The following is a 19,354-nucleotide window of genomic DNA, read 5'->3' as shown; positions in this document are numbered from 1 at the left end:
AAATAATAACTTGAGAGTTACTTTAACATAGAAAAGATGTGGACTTCAAAAAAATTTGCAAATATGTTGCAACGACAAGAATGATTTCACAGTTGAATGCATTTGTAAAGGCTGACTTCACTTACATTTCTGGTTCCATCTTCTAGAAACAGTCAGAGTTGCTTTTATTAAGATCATGTGCTTCAAGGGCCTCAGGACCAGATGGAGGTTATGGGTTGGTCTGTAGACTACAGCCTGAGAGCTTCGCTTAGGGAGCCGAAGAGCTTTGGGCTGGTATCTGGCTCTTACTTAGGCAAATTATGTATCCCCTCGTGAAGAAGCAATCCTAGGCTTTGCTGACCTCTCTATTGTGTATTTGTTTTCAATTTTTTTACCTTGTGTTCCTGTCTTTATTTCTTTCACTCTGTTTCTTTGACTTGAATTTGCTGTTCTTTCAACTTTGTGAGATTAAATGCTTAGATCATTGACTATCAGATTTTTGTCTTTTCTACTCTATGCATAAAAGGCTATAAATTTTCCTTTAAGCACAGCTTTAGTAGCTCCAATGAGCTATGGCTGTGATTTAAACAATCATGCCTATGTAGTGAAGCCTCCATAAAAACCCCAAATGAGATGGTTTGGAGAGCTTCCAGGTTGGTGAGCATGTGGAGGTTTGGGAAGCGTGGCAACCTAAGAGAGGGCATGGACGCCTCTGCCCCTCCCCCATAGCTTGTCCTACGTGTCTCTTTCATCTGGCTGTTCCTGAGCTATATTCTTTTATAATAAGCCTGTCATCTAGTAAGGAAAATGCTTCCTTGAGTTCTGCAAACCACTCTAGCAAATTAATTGAACTAAAGGAGGGGGTTGTTTGAAGCTCTAATCTGTAGTCAGAAGCGCAGGTGACAACCTGGACTTGAGATTGGTGTCTGAAGTGGTGAGGGGCAATCTTGTAGGACCAAGCCCTTGACCTGTGGAATCTGATGGTATCTCCAGGTAGATAGTGTCTGAATTGAATTGAATTATAGGATAACCAGCTGGTGTAGAATTACTTGATGGTGTGGGGAAAAAAACACAGACGCATGGAATTGGGTGCAGAACCCTTACAAATGTCCATAACGGCATTTTTCACAGTAGCCAAAAGGTGGAAACAATTCAAATGTCTGATGAATGGATAAACAAATGTAGTATATCCATACAAGGGAATATTATTCAGCCATAAAAAGAATGAAGTGATATATGATACAACATGGATGAACCTTGAAAACATTATGCTAAGCGAAAGAAGCCAAACACAAAAGGTCACTTAGTATATGATTCCATTTATATAAAATATCCAGAATAGGTAAAGCCATAGAAGTAGAAAACAGATTAGTGGTTTCCAGGGGAGTATGGAGAATGACTTTTTAATGAAGTCACTTTCTTTTAGGGTGATGAAAATGTTTTGGAACTAGATAGAGGTGATGTTTACATAACTCTGTGACTGTACTGAAAGGGACTAAACTGTGCATGTTAAAATGGTTAATTTTAGGATATATGAATTTTACCTCAACTTAAAAAAGTAAAGCAAACAAACCAAAATAAACAAGATGGTACTGGAAAATCTGCATAGAGGTGCCTTTGACTACAAATAGAGTCTCTCTTATTTACTACCAAGAACACAGAAACAAAAACAAAACCCTGGGAGAGGCAAATAGTATGTTTGAGAAGGATTTACCTGAAACTTCTGAAGCTTTAGTCAGAGGGTCCCTCGTGTGCATGGTCCCATTTTAAGTTCCTGTTTGGGGCATTGCACTGCCTTTGGAAGTAAGGTACTTCATCTGTAAAACCTAAGAGAGTTGTGAGGATTGAGCTGATATAACAAAGTCCTAGATTTTGTAAAAATTACAAAAATAATATATCCTAACTTCAATTGGTTGAGACTACTCTTTCTACTCTGACTTTTAGGTCATATTTCCCTTCAGGTTATGGTGGTAAAGGGGCCACAGGCACTTTTGGAATCAAGCTGATGGGAGGTTGAATTGGACATACATTTAGTTTGGGTTATGTGTGAGACATATATGTTACATGTATAAAACTTAGTGTGGTAGGCTGCATAGTGGCCCCCAGAGATATCTAGGTCCTAATCCCTGGAATTTGTGAATGTTACCTTACATGACAAAGGAGACTGCAGATATGATTAAGTTAAGAGTCTTGAGATGGGGAAATTGTCTGGGGAGGCCCTAAAAGCAATCAAAAGTGTTCCTATGAGAAGGGGGCAGAGGAAGATTTGACGCAAAAAGAAGGCAAAGTGACCACTGAAGCAAGATGCTACACTGCTGGCTTTGAAGATGGAGGAAAGGTCCCCCAAGCCAAGGAATGCTGGAAAAGGCAAGGAAACAGATTCTCCCCTATAGCCTCTGGAGGGAGTGTGGCACGGTGACACCTTGATCTTGGCCCAGTGAAATTGATTTCACATTTCTCACCTCTGGAACCATAAGAGAATATATATATATATATATATATATATATATATGTTGTTTTAAGCCACTATGTGTGTAGCACACACACACAATTTGTTACAGCAGCCATAGGAAACTAATACAGAGAGAGAGCTAAGTTACTGCTAGCTACACGGGCGTTGGAATGGCTTCCAGTAGTGTTCCTGCTGCCCACTGTGTCAATCCACTCAGCACAGTAACAGGAAAGGACAGAGCCAGAGTTTTATCACGACACGATTGTGTCACGTGGAGCCTAACACCAGAAGCATGTATGCCCAGTAGCAAGGTTTGAAGTGTAGAGATCCGAAAGTTATCCCGGGAAAACTCTTCCAATTACCAGGTTTGTAAAATTGTCTTCATTGATTTTTAGTCAAAGAGGAAATTCTCTCCTGCCAGTAATATATTCAGTAATGCCGCATGTCAATCACAAATGCACCATGCATTTTTTTTTCTTTTTTGATGGGAAATGTGTAAAATAGAATTTATCGGAATTTCCACCTAAGACCCAAACCTGCTGCCATACTACAAACTGTATGTGTGTGAAGTGACATGTTTTTTGCTTCCCAAGGTATTGGATTATTTTAACATTTCAGATGCACCTTGTCCTGCTAAAATCCCATGGTTCCAGATGAAATGGCACACCCCAAATGGCAGCTGCATTAAAACAACCAGAAGAGGGAAGTATTCAAGTGACCAAACTCCTAGCATTCACTAATAAGTCAATGTGTACAGTATAAATTATGAGTAAGCAGTATGAGTAAATGTGGAGCTCAGTACAAGGTAGCAGCACTTTAAAAAAGCATTTGAATTGCTCTTGGGGAGGGGTTGGCTAACTATGGCCTGGGGAACAAGTCCAGCTCGCTGCCTTATTTATCAATAAGTTTTACTTGGAACACATTCATGCCCATTTATTGACATACTGTCCATGGCTATTTTAGTGCTATAAAAGCAGAGTTGGGTAGTTGAGACAGACAGTAAGGCCCCCAATGCCAAAAGTTTAGTATCTGACCCTTTACTAAAGAGTTTCCCAAGTCTTGCTCTCATGTATGACTTGATTTCAGATGAATCATGTTGTATGTTACATGACGTATTACATATTTAATTATATAAGTTATTAAAGAATTACTCACTATATCAAAATATAGATATGAAAGACATATACTTAGGGAAACCAAAAACAAAAATTGAAAAAAAGAAGGCTGGCAGAAGCTTCTTTTATTTGTGTCACAAAATATCAAAAACTCTTTTATTTGTGTCACAATATAAATGAAAATCTCTAATGCTCAAAATCATGAAGATAAGGAAAAGGGTCAAGATAAACAAGAATTATAGTTAATAAAAATGGAGACAGAAGACGTAAAGATGTTTATGAGGACCAGGACCTTCTCAAGCAGGAAGTGAAAAAGCAGCAGGAAGATGAAAATGACAGTAAAGAAAAACTCAGTTTGTTCAGTCAGCACAAGGCGTGAAGATCAGCCATTGGCTGCACTATAACCAGGTCATTGATTTTGATATATACTCTCATCATTCATTATGACTTGTTATGATGAGCGCTACTTCATTCAACAATGTTCAATGACTTTTTTCAGAATCACAATCCCACAATATTTATGAAACACCAAACCGAACATAAATAGACAAAAGACATGATGCTTCTTAATTAGATATTTTGGAAAAAAAAAATCATTGACATAAGACAGGGCAACCAAAGAGTATTCAGCTAAAACTATAGGAGTACAAGTATTCTAGAAATGTGTCAGGCAGCTAATTAATAAAAATATCATATATTTTTTCTGGATTTTGTAACACGTGATCTTTATCACTTTTTAAAAGTTTGTACTTTGTTGTAATTTCTTTTTTCATTTTAAATAAGTATTTGTATGTAATGTTTTATTTATTTATTTTATAATAAATTTATTTATTTTTGGCTGCGTTGGGTCTTCGTTGCTGTGTGCGGGCTTCCTCTAGTTGCAGAAAGCCCGCACGCAGCAACGTGTGCGGGCTTTTGTTGCGGTGTGTGGGCTTCTCATTGCGGTGGCTTGTCTTTGTTGAGGAGCATGGGCGCTAGGAGTGCCGGCTTCAGTAGTTGTGGCACGTGGGCTCAGTAGTTGTGGCACATGGGCTCTGCAGTTGTGGCTCGCGGGCTCTAGAGCGCAGGCTCAGTAGTTGTGGTGCACAGGCTTAGTTGCTCCGCGGCATGTGGGAACTTCCCGGACCAGGGCTCGAACCCACGTCCCCTACATTGGCAGGTGGATTCTTAACCACTACGCCACCAGGGAAGTCCCGTATTTAATATTTTATATCTGTACCTAATAGCATCTAATACTCTGTCCCTGTATCAAATATTCTATATATACTTTTATGTTCACTTTATATTTATAAAAATACATATTTATATTTTATAATTTTATTCATTTTATATTCATTTATATTTTATGTTACTCAGATAAAAGCTAAGTGTCTAGTTTCGCTTTTATTTTGTGGCTAGAAGATTTTCATTCACTGAACATCTGACCAATGTACATACCTAATAAAATAAATGAGGTGAAATTTGAAGGACTAAACTTGAATTTTAAAAATTCTTGAGCAACATCTAGCTTACAATTCAGTCAAGTAAACAGGTATTTCTTAAGCAATTTTCAAAGCCTTGATAAGATATTGTCAACATGATTTAAAAGTGAGATTAGCTATTGTAAGGAACAATTAGATTTAGCTCATACATTTGGAGTTATGATGGAAAGCTCCTATGGGTACTGTTTTATTGCACACAAAAAGAAATATGAGAAAGGAAAAGGAATTGCGTTCTCCTGTATTCTTCCTGAGGTGCATTGCTTTGCAGGATCCTGAGGGAGCAAAAGGAGAGATGAGTTACATGAAAAAAAAAAAAACTATATAGAGGATTTAATTATTTCAAAATTACCCATTTTTTTTCAACCAGGAATAACTACAGAAGCCTTTATTTAAAAAAAAAAAAAAAAAGGAATGGCTACTTTTCCCAGGGAAAATGGCAATAAATATAGCACTTAACTATAATAAATAATTTTGTAACCTCCTTCAAAGGTCTTCATTCTGAAGAGTCAGGTTAATTTTTAATTCCCATCTAGCCTCTAATTTGCTGTTTGACTGATTCCCTAAAGTATAGTAGCATTGGTGACCTCGAGGAGCTGTGCTCCCAGGCATATTTGATGGTCATTTAGGCCATCACATTTCAGCGTTCAACATCAAAAATTTACCTCCACTTGCCAAATTTGCTTAGACTTCACCCACATTTGCCTTTGCCTCCTATCCTTGATATAAAAATATTTACAACTACATAGCAATCTCAGACACCCAGAATGTTAAAGACGCAAAGACCCTCAGAGACCATCTCTTTCAGCACCCTCATTTTACAGATGAGAAGGGGGGCCCAGGGTGGTGGAGGTGCTTTCTGACACCCTGGCCTCTATTTGTAGAAGTGGAACCAGAAGGATACCCTGTGGCATTTCCCATCACACTTTCCTGTTTATTACCTTTTATGAGCTGGGCTGTAACATGGATTTAGAATCATTACACATGAAATCACACTCAAAAAACATACCCTTCAGACCCTCTGATGAAACAGTTAGCCTAGGTGGGTGGTGGTGGTGGGATGAATTGCGAGATTGGGATTGACATATATATACACTAATATGTATAAAATAGATAACTAATAACTGTTCTATTAAAAAAAATAAAATTCAAAAAAAAAGAAAGGCTATTAAAAAACAGCCGAGAAAATGTCATCCACTATTCTCTCAAATGTTTCTCAAAATAATTTTTATTAAAAGCAAATAAAATGATACAAGTATCTAGAAATACCTTTTTTTTTTCCTTGCTCAAAGGAGTTAATTATTTTTTATAACATCTTTATTGGAGTATAATTGCTTTACAATGGTGTGTTAGTTTCTGCTTTATAGCAAAGTGAATCAGCTATACATATACATATATCCCCATATCTCCTCCCTCTTGCGTCTCCCTTCCACCCTCCCTATCCCACCCCTCTAGGTGGTCACAAAGCACTTAGCTGATCTCTTTGTGCTATGCAGCTTCTTCCCAATAGCTATCTATTTTACATTTGATAGTATATATAAGTCCATGCCACTCTCTCACTTCATCCCAGCTTACCGTTGCCCCTCCTCATGTCCTCAAGTCCATTCTCTGTGTCTGCGTCTTTATTCCTGTCCTGCCTCTAGGTTCTTCAGAACCATTTTTTTTTTTTTTTTTAGATTCCATATACATGTGTTAGCATACAGTATTTGTTTTTCTCTTTCTGACTTACTTCACTCTGTATGACAGACTCTAGGTCCATCCACCTCACTACAAATAACTCAATTTAGTTTCTTTTTATGGCTGAGTAATATTCCATTGTATATATATGTCACATCTTCTTTATCCATTCATCCATTGATGGACACTTAAGTTGCTTCCATGTCCTGGCTATTGTAAATAGAGCTGCAATGAACACTGTGGTACATGACTCTTTTTTTTTTTTTTTTTAAACATCTTTATTGGAGTATAATTGCTTTACAATGGTGTGTTAGTTTCTGCTGTATAACAAAGTGAATCAGTTATACATATACATATGTTCCCATATCTCTTCCCTCTTGCATCTCCCTCCCTCCCACCCTCCCTATCCCACCCCTCTAGGTGGTCACAAAGCACAGAGCTGATCTCCCTGTGCTATACGGCTGCTTCCCACTAGCTATCTATTTTACATTTGGTAGTGTATATATGTCCATGCCACTCTCTTACCCTGTCACATCTCACCCCTCCCCGTCCCCATATCCTCAAGTCCATTCTCTAGTAGGTCTGTGTCTTTATTCCCGTCTTGCCACTAGGTTCTTCATGACCTTTTTTTTTTTTTCCTTAGATTCCATATATATGTGTTAGCATACTGTATTTGTTTTTCTCTTTCTGACTTACTTCTCTCTGTATGACAGACTCTAACTCCATCCACCTCATTACAAATACCTCCATTTCATTTCTTTTTATGGCTGAGTAATATTCCATTGTATATATGTGCCACATCTTCTTTATCCACTCATCTGTCGATGGACATTTAGGTTGCTTCCATGTCCTGGCTATTGTAAATAGAGCTGCAATGAACATTTTGGTACATGACTCTTTTTGACCTATGGTTTTCTCAGGGTATATGCCCAGTAGTGGGATTGCTGAGTCATGTGGTAGTTATATTTTTAGTTTTTGAAGGAACCTCCATACTGTTCTCCATAGTGGCTGTATCAATTTACATTCCCACCAACAGTGCAAGAGTGTTCCCTTTTCTCCACACCCTCTCCAGCATTTATTGTTTGTAGATTTTTTGATGATGGCCATTCTGACTGGTGTGAGATGATATCTCATTGTAGTTTTGATTTGCATTTCTCTAATGATTAATGATGTTGAGCATTCTTTCATGTGTTTGTTGGCAATCTGTATATTTTCTTTGGAGAAATGTCTATTTCGGTCTTCTGCCCATTTTTGGATTGGGTTGTTCGGTTTTTTGATATTGAGCTGCATGAGCTGCTTGTAAATTTTGGAGATTAATCCATTGTCAGTTGCTTCGTTTGCAAATATTTTCTCCCATTCTGAGGGTTATATTTTCGTCTTGTTTATGGTTTCCTTTGCTGTGCAAAAGCTTTGAAGTTTCATTAGGTCCCATTTGTTTATTTTTGTTTTTATTTCCATTTCTCTAGGAGGTGGGTCCAAAAGGATCTTGCTGTGATTTATGTCATAGAGTGTTCTGCCTATGTTTTCCTCTAAGAGTTTTATAGTGACATTTAGGTTTTTAATCCATTTTGAGTTTATTTTTGTGTATGGTGTTAGGGAGTGTTCTAATTTCATTCTTTTACATGTAGCTGTCCAGTTTTCCCAACATCTGTTATTGACAAGGCTGTCTTTTCTCCATTGTATATTGTTGCCTCCTTTATCAAAAATAAGGTGACCATATGTGCGTGGGTTTATCTCTGGGCTTTCTATCCTGTTCCATTGATCTATATTTCTGTTTTTGTGCCAGTACCATACTGTCTTGATTACTGTAGCTTTGTAGTATAGTCTGAATTCAGGGAGCCTGATTTCTCCAGCTCCATTTTTCGTTCTCAAGATTGCTTTGGCTAGTCAGGGTCTTTTGTGTTTCCATACAAATTGTGAATTTTTTTGTTCTAGTTCTGTGAAAAATGCCATTGGTAGTTTGAAAGGGATTGCATTGAATCTGTAGATTGCTTTGGGTAGTATAGTCATTTTCACAATGTTGATTCTTCCAGTCCAAGAACATGGTATATCTCTCCATCTGTTGGTATCATCTTTAATTTCCTTCATCAGTGTCTTATAGTTTTCTGCATAAAGGTATTTTGTCTCCTTAGGTAGGTTTATTCCTAGGTATTTTTTTTTAAATATTAATTAATTAATTAATTAATTTTGGCTGTGTTGGGTCTTCGTTTCTGTGCGAGGGCTTTCTCTAGTTGCGGCAAGTGGGGACCACTCTTCATCGCGGTGCGAGGGCCTCTCACTATCGCGGCCTCTCTTGTTGCGGAGCACAGGCTCCAGACGCGCAGGCTCAGTAATTTTGGCTCACGGGCCCAGCCGCTCCGCGGCATGTGGGATCTTCCCAGACCAGGGCTCGAACCCATGTCCCCTGCATTGGCAGGCAGACTCTCAACCACTGCGCCACCAGGGAAGCCCTATTCCTAGGTATTTTATAGGTAGATTTATTCCTATGTATTTTATTCTTTTTGTTGTAATGGTAAATGGGACTGTTTCCTTAATTTCTCTTTCAGATTTTTCATCATTAGTGTATAGGAATGCAAGAGATTTCTGTGCATTAATTTTGTGTTCTGCAACTTTACCAAATTCATTGATTAGCTCTAGCAGTTTTCTGGTAGCATCTTTAGGATTCTCTCTGTATAGTGTCATGTCATCTGCAAACAGTGACAGCTTTACTTCTTCTTTTCTGATTTGGATTCCTTTTATTTCTTTTTCTTCTCTGATTGCTGTGGCTAAAACTTCCAAAACTATGTTGAATAATAGTGGTGAGAGTGTGCAACCTTGTCTTGTTCCTGATCTTAGTGGAAATGGTTTCAGTTTTTCACCATTGAGAACAATGTTGGCTGTGGGTTTGTCATATATGGCCTTTATTATGTTGAGGTAAGTTCCCTCTTTGCCTACTTTCTGGAGGATTTTTATCATAAATGGGTGTTGAATTTTGTCAAAAACTTTTTCTGCATCTATTGAGATGATCGTATGGTTTTCATTGTTCAATTTGTTAATATGATGTATCACATTGATTGCTTTGTGTATATTGAAGAATCCTTGCATTCCTGGGATAAACCCCACTTGATCATGGTGTATGATCCTTTTAATGTGCTGTTGGATTCTGTTTGCTAGTATTTTGTTGAGCATTTTTCCATCTATGTTCATCAGTGATATTGGCCTGTAGTTTTCTTTCTTTGTGACATCTTTGTCTGGTTTTGGTATCAGGGTGATGGTGGCCTCATAGAATGAGTTTGGGAGTGTTCTTTCCTCTGCAGTTTTTTGGAAGAGTTTAAGAGGATAGGTGTTAGCTCTTCTCTAAATGTTTGATAGAATTTGTGAAGCCATGTGGTCCTGGGCTTTTGTTTGCTGGAAGATTTTTAAACACAGTCTCAATTTCAGTGCTTGTGGTTCGTCTGTTTATATTTTCTATTTCTTCCTGGTTCAGTCTTGGAAGGTTGTGCTTTTCTAAGAATTTGTCCATTTCTTCCAGGTTGTCCATTTTATTGGCATATAGTTGCTTGTAGTAATCTCTCATGATCCTTTGTATTTCTGCAGTGTCAGTTGTTACTTCTCCTTTTTCATTTCTAATTCTATTGATCTGAGTCTTCTCCCTTTTTTCTTGATAAGTCTGGCTAATGGTTTATCAATTTTGGTTATCTTCTCAAAGAACCAGCTTTTAGTTTTATTGATCTTTGCTATAGTTTCCTTCATTTCTTTTTCATTTATTTCTGATCTCATCTTTATGATTTCTTTCCTTCTGCTAACTTTGGGGGGTTTTTTTGTTCTTCTTTCTCTAATTGCTTTAGGTGTCAGGTTAGGTTGTTTATTTGAGATGTTTCTTGTTTCTTGAGGTATGATTGTATTGCTATCAGCTTCCTTCTTAGAACTTCTTTTGCTGCATCCCATAGGTTTTGGGTCATCATGTTTTTATTGTCATTTGTTTCTAGGTATTTTTTGATTTCCTCTTTGATTTCTCCAGTGATCTCTTGGTTATTAAGTAGTGTATTGTTTAGCCTCCATGTATTTGTATTTTTTACAGAATTTTTCCTGTAATTGATATCTAGTCTCATAGCATTGTGGTCAGCAAAGATACTTGATACAATTTCAATTTTCTTAAATTTACCAAAGCTTGATTTGTGACCCAAGACATGATCTGTCCTGGAGAAAGTTCCATGAGCACTTGAGAAGAAAGTGTGTTCTGTTGTTTTTGGATGGAATGTCCTATAAATATCAATTAAGGTCTCTGAGATTGTCCTCAGTTCTTTTCATTCTTTTTTCTTTATTCTGCTCTGTGGCAGTTATTTCCAATATTTTATCTTCCAGCCCACTTATCCATTCCTCTGCTTCAGTTATTCTGCTATTGATTCCTTCTAGAGAATTTTAAATTTCATTTATTGTGTTGTTCATCATTGTTTGTTTGCTCTTTAGTTCTTCTAGGTCCTTGTTGAACGTTTCTTGTATTTTTTCCATTCTATTTCCCATATTTTGGATCATCTTTACTATCATTACTCTGAATTCTTTTTCAGGTAGGCTGCCTCTTTCCTCTTCATTTGTTAGGTCTGGTGTGTTTTGACCCTGCTCCTTCATCTGCTGTGTGTTTTTCTATCTTCTCATTTTGCTTAACTTACTGTGTTTGGGGTCTCCTTTTTGCAGGCTGCAGGTTCGTAGTTCCCGTTGATTTTGGTGTCTGCCCCCAGTGGGTAAGATTGGTTCAGTGGGTTGTATAGGCTTCCTGGTGGAGGGGACTGCTGCCTGTGTTCTGGTGGATGAGGCTGGATCTTGTCTTTCTGGTGGGCAGGTCTGCATTCAGTTGTGTGTTTTGGGGTGTCTGTGACCTTATTATGATTTTAGGCAGCCTCTCTGCTTATGGGTGGGTTTGTGTTCCTTTCTTGCTAGTTGTTTGGCATAGGGTGTCCAGCACTGTAGCTTGCTGGTCGTTGAGTGGAGCTGGTTCTTAGTGTTGAGATGGAGATCTCTGGGAGAGCTTTCACCGTTTGATATTACGTGGAGCTGTGAAGTCTCTGGTGGACCAATGTCCTGAACTCGGCTCTCCCACCTCAGAGGCACAGGCCTGACACCCGCCCAGAACACCAAGACCCTGTCAACCACATGGCTCAGAAGAAAAGGGAGAAAGAAAGAAAGAAAAAAAGGAAGTCATTCAAGTAAAAAATAAAAAATAGTTATTAAAAATAAATTAAAAAGTGATAAAAAAAAGAAAAAAAGAAAAAAAATAAAAGAAGAGAGCAACCAAACCAGAAAACAAATCCACCAATGATAACAAGCACTAAAAACTATATTAAAACAAGAAAACCAAAAAAAAAACGTACAGATAGAACTCTAGGACAAATGGTAAAAGCAAAGCTATACAGACAAAATCACACACAGAAGCATACACATACACACTCACAAAAAGAGAAAAAGGAAACAAATATATATATTGTTGCTCCCAAAGTCCACCACCTCAATCTGGGAGGATTTGTTGTCTATTCAGGTATTCCACAGATGCAGGGTACATCAAGTTGATTGTAGAGATTTAATCCACTGCTCCTGAGGCTGCTGGGAGAGATTTCCCTTTGTCTTCTTTGTTCGAACAGCTCCCGTGTTCAGCTTTGGATTTGGACCCGCCTCTGCGTGTAGGTTGCCTGAGGGCGTCTGTTCCTCGCTCAGACAGGACGGGGTTAAAGGAGCAGCTGATTCGGGGGCTCTGACTCACTCAGGCCGGGGGAGGGAGGGGTACGGATGCGGGGCGAGCCTGCGGCGGCAGAGGCCAGTGTGATGTTGCACCAGCCTGAGGTACGCTGTGTGTTCTCCCGGGGAAGTTGTCCCTGGATCACGGGACCCTGGCAGTGGCGGGCTGCACAGGCTCCCGGGAGGGGCGGTGTGGATAGTGACCTGTGCTTGCACACAGGCTTCTTGGTGGCGGCAGCAGCAGCCTTAGCATCCCATGCCCGTCTCTGGGGTCCGTGCTGATAGCCGCGGCTCACGCCCGTCTCTGGAGCTCGTTTAGGTGGTGCTCTGAATCCCCTCTCCTCGTGCGCTCTGAAACATTGGTCTCTTGTCTCTTCGGCAGCTCCAGACTTTTTCCTGGACTCCCTCCCAGCTAGCTGGGGCGAACTACCCCCTTCAGGCTGTGTTCATGCCGCCAACCCCAGTCCTCTCCCTGCGATCGGACCTCCGAAGCCCGAGCCTCAGCCCCCAGCCCCCAGCCCCCACCCCGCACCCATCCCGGTGGGTGAGCAGACAAACCTCTCGGGCTGGTGAGTGCTGGTTGGCACTGATCCTCTGTGCGGGAATCTCTCCACTTTGCCCTCCACACCCCTGTTGCTGTGCTCTCCTCCGTGGCTCTGAAGCTTCCCCCTCCGCCACCTGCAGTCTCCACCCGTGAAGGGGCTTCCTAGTGTGTGGAAACCTTTCCTCCTTCACAGCTCCCTCCCACTGGTGCAGGTCCCATCCCTATTCTTTTGTCTCTGTTTTTTCTTTTTTCTTTTGCCCTACCGAGGTACGTGGGGACTTTCTTGCCTTTTGGGAGGTCTGAGGTCTTCTGCCAGCATTCAGTAGGTGTTCTGTAGGAGTCGTTCCACCTGTAGATGTATTTCTGATGTATTTGTGGGGAGGAAGGTGATCTCCACGTCTTACTCTCAGCCATCTTGAAGGTCTCCCCAGATATACCTTTTAAAATAAGGATTTTGTGATTTATTTGGTTTAATTCTTGGTTTTATTTTAGCCACACTTTGATACATTTCATGAAGTATAGTGGCAGAATGAAAGCCAGTTTTAAAAGGCAAATTTTCAAAACAGCTTTCTTAAATAATTCACATACATTTAAATTTAAAGTGTACAGTTCACCTTTTTTAAAGCGTATTCACAGAATTGAACAAACAGCACCACAGTCTAATTTTAGAACATTTTCATCACCCCCAAAAGAAATCCCATATCCATTAGCAATCCTCTCCATTCCTGCCCATCCCCTCCCCACAGCCTGAGGCAACTGCTAATGAAATTTCTCTCTGTATAGATTTGTCTGTTCTAGACATTTCACACAAATGGAATCATACAATATGTGGTATTTTATGACTGGCTCTGGTTTTTTTCACTTAGCATAACACTTCCAAGTTTCATTCATGTTATGACATGTAAATACGTCATTCCCTTCTATGGCTAAATAATATTCTATTGTGTGCATATACCACTTTTTATTCATACATTCGTCAGTTGATGAGTATCTGGACGGTTTCCACTATTTGGCTATTATGAATAATGCTGCTATGAACATTTGTGAAGGAGTTTTTGGGTGGCATATGTTTTCTTTTCTCTTGGGTATATACCTAAAAGTGGAATTGCTGGATCACATGGTAACTGTATGTTTAATATTTTGAGAAACTGCCAGACTGTTTTCCAAAGTGACTGTGCTATTTTACAATCTCACCAGCAGTGTATGGAGGTTCCAATTTTTCCCCATCTTATAAAAGGCAAATCTTACAATTTTAACTGGTAAACATTCAATTATTTATCGAGCATCTCCTAGGTGAAAGGTCCTGTTTGAGGCACTGTACTTTTAAAAATTCTATCAATTCATTTGTGGAAAACTTAGAACTTTTCTTAAGGGGATTCCTTCCTGAAGGGGACTATGTCAGTCAGTGACCAGTGAGGAGACAGAAATTACACCAGTAATTTGAACAGGGAAAATTTCATATAAAAAATTATTAACTAGTAAAATATAATTAACTGCAAAAGGGGTAAATTAAATGCTAAAGAACACCGGAACAGTAAACGTAGGAAGCAGCTGTGACATCTAGGGCTGAGAAAGAGTACTGCTCAAGGAAGGAATAAACTTGGGAGAGCATCACCTTCCACTCGAGGCTGAGATCCAGACCTTGTTGGAGGGGGAGAGGCTGTGGTCCACTGGAGGGCGAAGTTTCTTGAGGTGCCATGAGCCAGGGCTGGCAAGCAGTGAACTGGGAATGTGTCTACTAGAACCTGGCAAAACCTGCAGGAAGGTCGGTACCCCTGGATCTTCCACATACTGCTGGCAAGCAAGCTGCCTACTGGGCTGATAGGGAAACTCAGTAGAAAGCCCTCACTCGAGGGTGATGCCACTGGGTCCCCCACATACCACTGATGGCATGCCACAGGAACAAGAAGGACCAGGAAGAATGAAGAAGGACCATGCCTTCCTCTGCTATACCTTGCAGTATCCCTCCTGCACTCTACCAACAAAACATAACATGGCACCAGCTGGCAAAGGAGAAGTGTTTACAAAGTCCAGATTAGGGCAAAGCAGGGTGGATTTGGAGTTGAGAGGCAATAAACCAGTAACTGGCAGTCACCTCCTTTGACTACTTACTTCCGCATGCACCCTTTTAAACATATTTGAACTTTTGCACAACACAAAGCCAACTCTTTTCTTCATAGAAGTGCAGAGGTTCTCACCCTTTCCCCCAATGAGGAGACACACAGTTTCAGCAGTCATTTATGTAGCCCACTGGCGATGTTACTTACTCTTCAAATTTAATCCCAGTCCCACTGAGTATTCTCTTATCTAAAGGCTAAGTTGCAGAATTTACATTCAACGACTTCTATGTAAAATAATGCAGGGAAGAAAGACAGAAAAAAAGAAAATGGTTAATATATACAAATGTACTCATACATGTAACATACAAAGAGAAAATATGTAAAACTACTGCAGTTCTCATTTCTGTAATTGAGAAAGAGGCCGTAGTTGATAGCTATGACTTCCTCCTTCTTCTACTGTCTATTCTATGTACCATTGCCCTTAGATGGTCAAAGGTCTCTGCCTGATGGGGTGATCCAAAGCTTCATTTCCAAGGGTCTGAGTTCTCAATAATCCTGCCTTTTAAAAGTTTTGATTCCTATGGTTTTTTATTAAGCGCTACTGTTGGTGCCCCCGGAAGATCCCCTGCCTTCCACAGTCCTCCTTGCCCCCCTTGTGGAGCAACACCCCAAATTCCCCTTGGTAACCAGGATCAACCACTCCAGCCAATAGAGTTGCCCTTTTCTCTGTCTGTTGGTTCAGTAGCATAAAGAGTGCAAAATGGCTTGTGGCATTCTCATCCTATGACTTGATGGAACCATTTTACATCCCTTGGTGGAAGTCTTGCCTCCTGAGAACTTAGAACCCCAAGTCAGCCAGCAGTGGTCAAAGTTGCTGGGAAGGGAAGCAAAATTTTTGCAAATAGCTTGTTATTTATATAGTGAGAATAGCCACTTTTATTTCCACACTTGTATTGTATTGTAGATACATGTATTCTGGTTATGAGGGAGATAGCACCGTATAAAATCTCTGATTCAAGGCATACACTTTATTCTATAAAAGAGAACCCCATCCTCTCAGAGTCTTGTCTCTCAGTTGGTGGTGTAATGGAGTCTTCAGTAAGCCATTCAACGTTTCAGTCAGCCCAGTTGCTTCTGGGGTATGGGATATGTAATAAAATCTGTTAATTAGTTGGGCATAAGTGCATTTGCTGTGAATCAGTCCCTTGATCAGAAACACTGCTGTGTGGAATATCATACACAGCAAATGCTTTTCTCTGGGCTTCAAGGAGAATTCGAAGTACCTAGGTCAGATTTACGTAGGTCAGTACATAGGTGGTTCTGACAGAAGCATTATGGGCGGAAAGACTAATCCGTATCCAGAGTATATGTCTAGTATGGTGGAGACAAATCTCCATCCCCTCCACAAGACAAGAGACCCAACATAATCAAACTGCTACTGGGTGGCTGTATGGGTCCCCCTGGTAAAGGGCGCCATGTCAGGGGCTCAGTGTTGGTCTCTGCTGTTGGCTGGTTAGAAAATCGGCGGCAGCAGTAGTAGCCAGGTCAGCCTTAGGAAGGAGAAATCGATGTTGTTGAGCCTATGCAGGGTCTCTATCCCTGACACTGTGATCACTTTGAGTAGCACTGGGGTAGCTGGGGAAAGGGTCTGACTGACATCAGATAGCATGACTTTAAAGAGCCTCTTCTGTAGTGGATGCCTTTTGATAATAAGCATTCACATGCAACACAAATATCTTCATACTGTGCTCATTCTGAGAAGTCTATTCACATACCTTTTCTCATTCTTTGTTGAAACTCAAGAGAGGTATTTGGTCACCAAACCTAGAGTTTTTTTCCTATTACTGTTTTCAGATCAACATTAGATCCCTGGCACCTTTTATGGTAAATAGTCCATCTGGTCTTTGGTGGTAAGTTGCTGCCTCATGGCTTCTGTTCCTCTGGAGTCCCATCGTTGCATGAAATCAGGGATCCTCATTTCAACGGAAGCTTCCTTCATTGTCATGCTTGGCCAACAAAGTGAGCAACTACAGAGCTTTTTTATTTCCCTTTATTTTATTTTTTAATTTAATTAATTTTAAGTGTCTCAAAAATTGAAGTATCGTTGATTTACCATGTTGTGTTAATTTCAGGTGTACAGCAAAGTGATTCAGTTATACATAAATATCTATTCTTCTTCAGATTCATTTCCATTATAGGTTATTACAAGATATTGAATATAGTTCCCTGTGCTACACAGTAGGACCTTGTTTTTTATCTATTTTATAGATAGTAGTGTATATCTGTTAATCCCAAACTCCTAATTTATCCCTCCCCCACCTTTCCCTTCTGATAACTATAAGTTTGTTTTCTATGTCTGTGAGTCTCTTTCTGTATTGTAAATAAGTTCATTTGTATCATTTTTTAAGATTCCACATATAAGTGATATCATATAATATGTCTTTGTTTGACTTACTTCACCTAGTATGATAATCTCTAGGTCCATCCATGTTGCTGCAAATGGCATAATTTCATTCTTTTTTTATGGCTGAGTAATATTCCATTGTATATATACACCACATCTTCTTTATTCATTCATCTGTAGATGAACATTTTTTAGGTTGCTTCCATGTCTTGGCTATTGTAAAATAGTGCTGCTGCGAACACTGAGGTACATCTATCTTTTCAAATTAGAGTTTTTGCCTTTTCCAGATGTACCCAGGAGTGGGATTGCTGGATCATATGGTAACTCTATTTTTAGAGTTACCAGCATTCCTACCTCCCTGACCTTTTGTATTCCCCTGCATCTCAGCCTCACTGAATGTAGACCACTCTTGAGACCACATTTCAGGCAACCAGCCACATCAGTTGTTAGAGCCACTTCTAACTGCACGAGCTAACACGTTAAATCCAGAAGCACTAGTAAATATATCCATATCAATGAATTTGGCTCTATCTAATTAGAGCCAAATTAATTATCTTCCTTGTTCTCACACCCTTAGAATCGATTTCCACATGTTTTCTCCAGGTTTACGCCAATATATTTAGCAAAATCTTGCAAGTCTTTTGGAGAGTGAGCTATTTCTTTCTGTGTTATAGTGTGTGCCTGACTCCCGTGGGCATGCTGAGTATCAGCCCTAGTTATGGGTCGAGTGACTACAAGAGGTAGTTGTAATTGTGGTGGGTCTTGAAGAGAATGATCATCTCTTTTCAAGTCATCTTCTCCAGGTGATGTTATAATAGGCTTTTCAATCAAAGAAAAGCTAGTGTCCTCAAACAAAAGAGGGCAAGCTACTTCCACTGGTAAGGAAGACTCAGGGCAACTTGGGGTTTCAGGATTGTCAGTTTCATTTCAATACAACCAGATGTCCTTATCCCACATTTTAGGGCTCCATTTTTCCAAATGAGTGCCCTCACTTTTACATGAGAAACTTAGTGAGACGGTGAATTCAAATGATGTTAAAAATTCAACAACCCACACGACTAAATTTTTTGTTTGATTTTTAGCAATATCAGCCCATTGGCTACAATAAATAAGAGACAGCAAATGTCTCCAGGTTTTATGATGCTGTATAGTGAAATAATACTTATTTTGGCCACTTTGATGTCTATGGTATCGTGGTTGGATTCCTTTCTGAGGGCCACAGGATTCATTAAAAAATAAAACTACATTCAGTTCTGTCATCAGTAACGTGCTCTATTTTGATTTTTATGACTTAGTGTTATTAAATGCACTTTGCAGATAGACTTTTCCTCCTGACTTCCAAGTAGGGACACTGTGATTGTGTAAACATTTGTAGATTTTAAGCATCCTCACAATGCACTGGTTTCATAATGCAATAAAAATAGATAAGCTCAATGAAATAAAGACCACAAATACCTGTCTGCTTAGTTGAAAAGCATACTATGAAGATTAAACATTTCCCTCATAGTGGGTATAAATCTCAGTCCACAAATATTGGTGTTTTTCCCTATACTCCATCATAATTTTTTTAATCAACCCCTATTCTGCTAGCGTAGAGGGAACAATCTCAGCAAGGCCTGGGTCTGCCTTTTCTCTCATTTTGCACTTTGAGTCCAGGCTCTAGGGAACGTTGCTCACGTTGAAGATTCCTCTTCCGCTCCTGTGCAGCTGTTTGTGAGTGACTGTTCTCCCAGGTGGTCCTGGGTCCTTGGGCCCCCTAGGTTGCTGCCGCCTCATTCCTGGTACCTGTCTGTGGGGCAGGTTTACTTCAGGTGGTTCGTCCCACTGTGTTCATGTCGTACATTGGGGGATTGTGTCATTACAGTTTCCTGCTTCTCTGAAGTGCCGGGGGATCCAGAATCCCTGCATGATGCTGGATGCAGCCACTCTTTTAATG

At 39.8% G+C, this 19,354-nt stretch overlaps 1 protein-coding gene across 1 annotated transcript in view; it reads left to right on the top strand.

The window, feature by feature from the left end:
- DEPDC1B (DEP domain containing 1B) overlaps positions 1-19,354 on the top strand; it is a 278,101-nt gene that overhangs the window by 128,215 nt on the left and 130,532 nt on the right. The gene's annotated exons all lie outside the window — the stretch shown is intronic.

The sequence above is a fragment of the Balaenoptera borealis genome, assembly GCF_965194805.1.
Source record: "Balaenoptera borealis genome assembly, chromosome: 2".
NCBI lineage: Eukaryota > Metazoa > Chordata > Mammalia > Artiodactyla > Balaenopteridae > Balaenoptera > Balaenoptera borealis.
This window is presented reverse-complemented; position numbering and strand designations above follow the sequence as displayed.